This window comes from Periplaneta americana, chromosome 1, assembly GCF_040183065.1.
Source record: "Periplaneta americana isolate PAMFEO1 chromosome 1, P.americana_PAMFEO1_priV1, whole genome shotgun sequence".
Lineage (NCBI taxonomy): Eukaryota > Metazoa > Arthropoda > Insecta > Blattodea > Blattidae > Periplaneta > Periplaneta americana.
Genome location: NC_091117.1, coordinates 72,077,219 through 72,085,014, shown reverse-complemented (window position 1 = coordinate 72,085,014; position 7,796 = coordinate 72,077,219).

Genomic DNA, 7,796 nt, shown 5'->3' with positions numbered 1-7,796 from the left:
ATCATCAATTCTATCGACGCTAAATAATCTCGTAGTTGATACAGCGTCGTTACAGTTAAATCTTCAAATAAAGAGTGATGGCAAGAAATGGGCTGATCTTGTTGACAAGTCAGAGATACTTCCTGACCACCTCCATAAAGAGACTGTATCTACCATAAGGAATGCCACAGGACACGACTGCCTGGCGGAATATTTAGGCCTATATAAACTGGGTATTTTATCATCACCTCAGCGTGTCGTTTATAATGAGTAGTGCTGCTTATGATTAGGTTGTTTGCGCTTTCAATCGGAGACCTCCGGTTATCTCCGGTAGAGATTCGAGTGCGCTGACGTCCGCGTATCTTTTAAAATAAGTTCTAATTTGTTGTTGTTTAATCTCTCTTTTATGTTAATCTCTCTCTATTTCTTCGGCTCTTTTTTGTGTTGCTTAAAGTGCTACGTTAGCTGACAGATTTTTTTATAGTTTTGAAATTCATAGTATATGTGGAAAGCCGTATTAGTTTTATGTCATTGATCAAATTAATAACATTCAATCTAACTGCAAAACTAATGCAGAAGTAAAGCTTTTCAGTAGCTAATGTAAACATTTATACTTTAATTCTCCTAGAAACTCTCGTTTAATCGCAAACAGGGTTTGTCAATTATTATTCTAATCGGATTAGTTAACGTAAAATATATTAAGGGAGCTTCAGAATGAAACAAAATAAACGTGGGCTATCAATGGGATAACGTTTACTGGCCAACATAATTTATTTAGATTCTTCACCGGACGGGATTGTGATTATTGTGTTAAAGGGTGTCAGTATTTGAACTGCCTCTTCTAAAACGCGCCACTCCTGCTCTGTAATAAAAATATAAGTGGATATCAACTTAAGGATAATTGTAATTATATTATTGCCATATGTTTCTTTAATTTCATTCAGAAATATTTTAATCCAAACAGTAAAATATAACTCAAGTTGTCTAAACAGTAAAATATAACTCAAGTCGTCTTGTAAATATTTCATTTGTTTTTTATTGCCTCGAAAGTTACGTTTCAGAGAAATTTCAAGACTTTTTCATAGACTGTGAGCGTTTGGGAACAATAGCAGTAAAAAAAATTTAAAAATAAATCGTATCAAATGTTTTGCGTAATTGATTTCATCAAGTTCGCGATTGTGTGATCGCTTCAAATGGTCTAACAAACTCGAAGTTCCACCACTCTTAGAGTAAATTCGCCCACAAAGTATACAGTGTGCGACTTTATTATTACCTTCAACTAAATTAAAGAATTTCCATGCGACGGATATCCGATTTGGTGCCATTTTATTCCCCTCACAACTACCGTCAGTCCGTACGCGCCGGTCGTCCTTGAGCTAACTGTCGCTTCGCTCAGAACCCCCGCATCCCTCCGTATGTCCCCTGTTCCACCTATGGTAGTATCGGAGATCACCGGTGGAGAGCTTTATTCTTAATCTCCGATTCCTCCGCGGTAGTAGCCACTCCAATGAGCAGCACTGATAATGAGAAAAATTCTATTATGAATTGGGAACATTTAAATTTTTGTAAAAAACTTGTAAATTTTAAATCTTCTATGAGGACTTTGTACTGGTCTGCCAGAAACCAAATGATGTTGAATTAATCTTTGTTGACTATTAAATATATACAAATAAAGTTAAATTAATTTATATCATGTCAATACTGTAATAATAATGTTTGAAATTACTGAATTGAATATTGTATTTTCAGTCATGTAGTTTATTTTTATACTGAAATTGAAAGAAATCGGCACATACTCATATGGAATTTTTTTTACCAAAATACAAAACAACATTTTGGGATTTAAGTCGCACATTGCGGTTTAATGGTATACCCTCGCCTTTTTTTATTAATAAATTATTTTATTTTAGGTGACGGCCAGCAAAAGCGGACTTCGATGACTGGTAAGCAGTGATATAAATTAGTGCCCGAGAATAAAATTCTTCAGAATCATCATATGAGTATGTTTTGACTAGATTATAAACATGGAATGGTTCGCAGAGCCTTTTTTAAGGGAATTAAGACATCTATTTATTTTGTTATCATAGCAACGTCTGTTGTATAAAACAACTGATAGCTTGTGTAACCATGTCGAATAATACAATCTTTCAGATGGTATAAACAAATACTACTATAAATAATACCGAACAGCTAGCAGTTCTGCGTGCGAACGGCTGAGGTGCTGCAACCTAGGCGGCAGGGTGTGCTGAAACTTGCGAAACAAGCTATAATCTACTACAATGCAGACTGCTGCTGGGCTAGGTAATATTTTTATTAATTAGTGTTGTGTTAAAATATCAGGGTGTTTATGTGCTGTTTATAACTACTACAATTACAGCATTACAAACTGCTCCAAATCGTACTTTCGATTTCCGAGGGATTATAAAAGAATCAACAGCATTCTTTGTTAGGCCTAAAGCCTTCGTCTTTGTGTTGGTAAAACAATAAAAAAATCAGCTTTTTTTATTTAGGCCTAATAAATGAATAGAAGTTAAAATGTAATTAAAATTTTAAGGTTTTATAAATTAAGAATTATTGTTGTCCACATGCCTTTATTACAAGCACCACATTACTACCAATTTTATCTTTGCAGCTGTCAGCAATGAGTATATAAAGCGTTATTGTAAATTCATTCTTAATGTCAGAATTAATTTTGTCTGACTAAAGCAAAGAAAAAGTATGTAACTTACCGGTAACAATTAATTACAGAAAATAATAAGAACTATGCCATATTTATCATAATATGCAGCTTTGACATAAAATAATAATGTTACATTAAATACTATTCAACATTTCTTAAGTGTCTCATATATTATTCCATATTAGTACCTCACGTTTTAAACAATAGTCCGATTCCCGCTATGTTAATATTTGTATTTGTGAATTTAAATACTATTATAGTCACAATCATGCCATGGTATGAAAGACAACAAATGCTAATGGTATGTCACATCAACGGACGTATATACGTCATACAACATCGTAAGATGAAGGTTACATTTGTATTTGTGATCGTAATACCACACCTCTCCGTTAGATGTCAGCTCCGCAACATTTCGCACTCACGTGAATGCTGCTAGTATACAGTTGTCCGGTATTATTATAGTAAGGTACTTGGTTTGAAGAAAAATATAGGATGTCATTTTAAAATGTTTCCGATGACGTCATACCTCGCACAAAAATGATATTAAGAATGGTTCGTTTTTGTGAAAAAATGTGTTTTAAAATATAGTCTATTGTTTGACACGTCCGAGCTTTTTTCGAAAAACATTTCCATTTATCTACAAAACAGAAAATATGCGTGACTTTTGAAACCCACTGTATATTAAAAACAGTAGGTGATAGTTTTTATTTTTTCTGTTCTTTTAAATCCTGTATCAATGATTATATTTGCTTCTTCATATAATTTACATAATGTACCGTAGTTTAGAAGTGATGCTATACGGCGTTCAACTATTCCCTCCGCAATGCACCGCCTGCTCGTAAGGACGATACATGTCTCTTTCTTCCATCCTCACCCTTGTAGGACTAGACTCAACGCGGACACGCGAAAATGAACTTTAAGATCTACACTTAACCTGTGGATGGATTAGTTGATTACACCGTTTTAAGATAGTGTAGCACATCTAGTACATATTTTACAGTCCCATTTGATTTAGCAGTCTGTTCAACGCATATCAGCCTTCGTTTCTCTTCCAGAGAGACCATGCTTGGTTCCCAAAATACAGGAGCGATTTAGCCTTTATTTTATATAGGCGAATACGTGTTGTTTCCCCTCTTAATGAAGGGAATGGAGCTCCCTGCTTTCTTGACCTTGACAGTAGAATTATGTGTAGCCAACATCACGCTTTCGCTGCGTTTAATTCTGGGAAAGATCCAATATTCAATTTTACAGGAGACTGAGTGGCCTTCCCGAATGTTTTGGCAACGAGAAAAACGACAACCCGAAACCTTTCAGTGCGTAGGCATTTGATTCCCTACAGCGGGGTGTAAATAAATAACTTCTCCGAATTCCGAAAGGACTGTAGTGAAGGAAAAACAGATATCATATCATTATTATATACAGATGGCCTGATTAAGTTATCTTCATATTGACAGTAACAAATTATGAAAAGATACTGATCGAAGTAACAAATGTATTGCATTAGCTGAAAAAAATTCTAGCAATGTTTTAAGTTCGATGCATTATCTCTTATGTGTTATCTATTATTTGATCAGTAAAGCTGTTAGAGGTGGTGGATACCAACATTGGCACCGCCACAAGATCTGAACCTACAAAACAACAAGACTTTTATTTGAACTAATGTATATATAGTAATTCAAAAGTCACTTAAACAGATAAAAGTAAAGTTAGGAGGGTATGAAAAGATGATGATCAGCCAGAGAACTTAACTATCATATATCGAGAGGGAACTCTAATGAAAGTAGATAGCATTTGAAGAGTCCACTGTAAGAATGATGGATGTCACTTTCTTGTCGAAAATGAACCAAGACTGTCAATGCATAGCTTAAGACATGTAGAATGTACATAGAGAGTTATATGGCATTAACACTGATAGTCATTGTCCAGTAATGATCGGAAAATCTCAGTTAAGCTTTGAGCGCTAAACATTTCAAACTTTCAATTGCGTCTCCTGCAAAATGTGTTCCAAATGACATCCATCATTCTTGCAGTGGACTCTTCATTTAATATCTTGGCCAGCTGTGACCAAACTGGGTATCGTGATTACATCGGGTAAAAAAAGATATTCATACAGGTAAGGGGAGTTTCCTGTACATTGCTCTGTCTCGCTTACGTACTGAATTTAAGCAGTGTCGGTATCATGTCGCTCTCTGCCTCTACGAGCAGGAACAGAAGATTTCGTACAGAATGAGAAGAGTAATTTATTCGCTGTTTTGTCGGAGAAAATGCAATATGTTGCTTTTCTCAACTGTTCAATTGGTAGTAGTATAATATAGAAGCAACATTACAGGGCGTTAAGCTGAATGCACAGGCATAACAGTTATCATCATTGTTGTTGTTATTATTATTATTATTATTATTATTATTATTATTATTATTATTATTATATTTATCTTCAAGTGTTACCATAATTTTTATGTACGTGCCTGAATATGTAGGCCTACAGTACATCTTCCCTTGAATGATAAAATAATTACTACGCCATATATCAATTTTAATTTTTTTTAATCTCTTGATGACTATTATCAATTATTTACTAGTTACTGATTTAATGATAATAATAATAATAATAATAATAATAATAATAATAATAATAATAATAATAATATGGAGAAACTGATTGAATATTACGTGTTAGTGTAGTATTGAAACGAGCTATTAAACTCCAAGAACTGAAATCACCCATAAATCATCGTCATGAAGAGAAAGATGACATAAATAAAATGTAGGGAAGCCAGCTATCTAATGGCGAACGGTATGGTTTGAAGAGTTTTTTTAAAAGGGTAATGATCAAGGTGGCTGTAATAATTTGTCCAATTAAAGTTGTTAATTAATTTTGAAAAACTGCGCTTTCTCTATTAAATATCAAGAAGAGAATTCAGGACATTTCTGATTGTGTTCATTAGGAATATTAAAAAAAAAAGAAGAAAATTCATATATATATACTTATTTACTGGCTTTTAAGGAACCCGGAGGTTCATTGCCGACCTCACATAAGCCCGCCATTGGTCCCTATCCTGAGTAAGATTAATTCAGTTTCTATCTTCATATCCCACCTCCCTAAAATCCATTTTATTATTACTTCCCAACTACTTCTCGGCCCCACCTCTGGCCTCTCAACTAACACTCTATATGCATTTCTGGATTCGCCCATACGTGCTACATGTCCTGCCCATCTCAAACGCCTGGAATTAATTTTCCTAATTATGTCAGGTGAAGAATACAATGCGTGCAGTTCTGTGTTGTGTAACTTTCTTCATTCTCCTGTAACTTCATTCCTGTTAGTCCCAAATTTTTTCCTAAGTACCTTATTCTCAAACATCCAAGTTTCACAACCATAAAGAACACCCGGTAATATAACCGTTTTATAAATTCTAACTTTCAGATTTTTTACATAATATACTAATGTTAATAGTAATGGTAATAATAATAATAATAATTTTATTTTATTAATTAATTTATTTATATTTATTTAATGTGCTTTACAACAGCCAGTGGCCAATTACAGTTCAGCACAAATATAACAAAAACATAAAACAAAAATAATTTTTACACATAAATATAATTACAATTAATTACAATAATGAAGATGAATGTATAACTAAGAATACTATGAGACAATGATAATTGAGTATACATAAATGATAAATCTTTGCTAAGAGCAAACTAAGTCTATACATTGAAGGGGTCGAATTCGCAGCCATGCATGTTGGCATTTTTAATGCATCTGGAGACTGGCGAAAGAAATTTCGAATTTCTAATATAGAAAAGTTTGTGGGCTCTCATAACTTTTGTTGGAATACGTAAGGTAATGTTGTTTAAGAAAGATAATAATAATAATAATAATAATAATAATAATACATTATTTATTGGGTTACAAAAAATGAAAAAAATAAGAGATAGAATTGGAAAATGTGATTGCAGAAACGAAAAAAATGTCTGGCAAACAGGCTAAATCACATACGTAATGAGCTCGTGTGCCAATGTAATAGATAAAACAAATACAGTACAATAATTGTGTTTCTAAAGGAAGAAGACCTAACTACCATAATTGGACGACCAAATAATGCTGAAGAGATAAATTCTCTTATAAGAAAGAATCTTTTAGACGATATGTATTATACCACAGATCATAGTGCTTGCTAGCTTTCTCTACAGTATGAACTGTAAGTAATGTCATTAATTGCATTAACAAAAAAGTTTAATACAATTTTGTTCGTTCCCCGTCTCATTATCGAGGAAAAGATATTGTTTAATTCAAATATTTCATAGCAGGTTTTGAGAAAGTAATTAATTTAATTTCCAATGTCTCAGTCAGTTTAAGAGAGCAGTTTATTGTGACTATTACACTTTTACTACGTCATAATACTTTTGACCGATAAAACGGTACGAAAGGATGTCTTTCATCCAATCATGGCTGCTTATCGCACGATTTTATCGCGTTCCTAGCATTTGTTTATTTTCATCACGACCCTAGCATTTGTTTCTTTTTTTTGCCAACATTTCAAACTACACTGGTCTGGACGTCAAAAATTACAAACCACACCAGTCGATGCACAGCAGTTTCAAATATGACTCGCATTGGCATTCAAGAATAACAGTTAATAAAGTTCACTGGTCATAGCTATGAATCTTCCCTGAAATCTTATTTACAAATAAATGAAGAGCACCATTCGGAAATCCTGAATAAGTTGAGGAATACATCATGTACATTAACGAGTTCCACTTCTTCTACGCACACGTCCAATATAACATCAACTGAACCACCAACCACTAAAACATTCAAATTTAATAATTATACTTTCAATTATTGTTTCTTTTAAAATTATTCATGTTTATTTTTTATGTCATCATCGTTAATGAAAACTTTTCTTGTTTATGTCATCATCTCTAATTAAAATTATTCTAATATTTGTTTATATTATTTAGGTTATGTTATAGCTTCTGCTATATGAAGTTATGGATAGTCACGTATCAGAGATTGCTTAATACTAACATTTATTCAAAATCATCTGTCAAGTGACATTGATTACTGGGATCCGGATAATTGAACTTGAATGCAACTGTTTTAATAAATATGAAATTCAATCGACAA